Source organism: Austrofundulus limnaeus, unplaced genomic scaffold, assembly GCF_001266775.1.
Source record: "Austrofundulus limnaeus strain Quisiro unplaced genomic scaffold, Austrofundulus_limnaeus-1.0 Scaffold8, whole genome shotgun sequence".
Lineage (NCBI taxonomy): Eukaryota > Metazoa > Chordata > Actinopteri > Cyprinodontiformes > Rivulidae > Austrofundulus > Austrofundulus limnaeus.
The window spans coordinates 2,127,685-2,129,331 of record NW_013952410.1 but is presented as its reverse complement, the minus strand read 5'-3'; the positions used below and the strand labels follow the sequence as shown (position 1 = coordinate 2,129,331).

At 40.3% G+C, this 1,647-nt stretch overlaps 1 protein-coding gene across 4 annotated transcripts in view; it reads left to right on the top strand.

Annotated features, from left to right (window-relative positions):
* Positions 1-1,647, top strand: part of negr1 (neuronal growth regulator 1) — a 208,533-nt gene that overhangs the window by 57,795 nt on the left and 149,091 nt on the right. The gene's annotated exons all lie outside the window — the stretch shown is intronic.

Below are 1,647 nucleotides of genomic sequence, written 5' to 3'. Positions count from 1 at the left end.
TATATATATATGTTAGAAAGAGTTGCTGAATATCTGTGGAAAAATAAAAACTGTTTTTGAAGTCCCCCAATTGATTTACCAGCACAGTTTGATGGCTTCCATTCACAGCTCCGGTGTTTGTTGTTAGCCAAGAAAAGAATCAGATGATATGAAATTCCACAGCAAGCAAAGCTTATTTTTTTGTTTCACGAAACCTTAGCTTACAAAGATTTCTTTTGAAAAGCATTGTTTTTATAGTAGAGACTGAGGTCAGGGATTCTCCTTGAAATATGCACATTAAACAAGTGACCAGCTGGCTGTTCAGCTATGTGATTGTACAAAGTAGCCTAAAAGTATTTGTTTTAGTACTTCTCCGTATTTATATTACTTTGATGGCCAAGAAAAACCTAGAGTGTGATCAAATTATCTCGAAAGGTTATATAATTAAAATGAGACAAAAAGATGTTAAAACATTTTTTGTTCTTTTTTTTCTAAGGTTCTTTCTAAGAATTTGTCAACAAAGAGCAGAGCTTTGACCAAAAGGCAGTTGTAAATTTCTTCTGATGAAAACCATTCATCGCCTCACTCTTTCTATAAATATTTGTAGAGGTTTTGACATTTACGTGGGTGATGCATAGCTTAAAACAGACCGAACACATTTTAAGTCTCACGGCAGCTGCTTCACTGTCTGGTCTGCCTCACCACATAAACTGTTCAGGTAGTTACACTTTAAAGAACTTGACAGATTTCTGTCTGGAACAACCTGATCTTCTCAGGTCCACAACCCACATGACCCAAAGGATCAAAACCAAAGTTCAACCCCGAAGGCTCAGCATCAAAGGCTTGATAGTTTGGAGATTTGTTCTTGTGAGGGCATTTAGGTATTTGTTTGTAATGTTTTAAAGGGGATGATTTAAACGTAATCTCTACTGCTTAAACATCTTTCTATTCTGTTTGGGTCTTATTTTTCAACCTGTTCAGTTTTCTCTATTTTCTGTGTTCTGAACTATTATTTCACATAATTTGCAATGGAACTGCCAAATAATGTATGGATTAGTAAAAATCATCTAGACCACATGTGTCAAACTCAAGGCCCGCGGGCCAGATGTAGGGTTGGGTACCGAAACTCGGTTCCAGTATGGCATCGGGGCGAACAACTACAGTAGTACACAGACCGAAACACAACTCTAATTTCGGTGCTTTATTTCGGTGCCTCAAAGAAAGCTGTTAATTTGCGCCCTCTGGTGTTCACTGTTAACAGTGACGCCTCGGCACACAATCTCCACAGACGCTATGGTATGCGGTTCAACTCGGCTCGGTCTCGGTCCAATGCGCCTCTCCAAACGCGCTCCACAGCCGCCCTGTCTCAGAACCTCCTCTCCGGTGATTCGGTTAGAAGTGAGTATAGCACACTTATGATTTTAACATCAGCAGAATTCTGCCCGTGGATTAACTCTCTTGGATTGACTGACAGCARATTTCCTCCTGGAGAGCTGCTTTTGTTTAATACGAGCGCGCTGCGTGATACGACGACATGAAATAAGTTTAATTTAGGAACCGGTACAGTTTTGAAAGTATCGATTTAGCACTGGTATCGAAATAAACCCTTTCAGTACCCAACCCTAGACAGATGTGGCCCGTGGGAGACTCCCGTGTGCCCCCCCAATA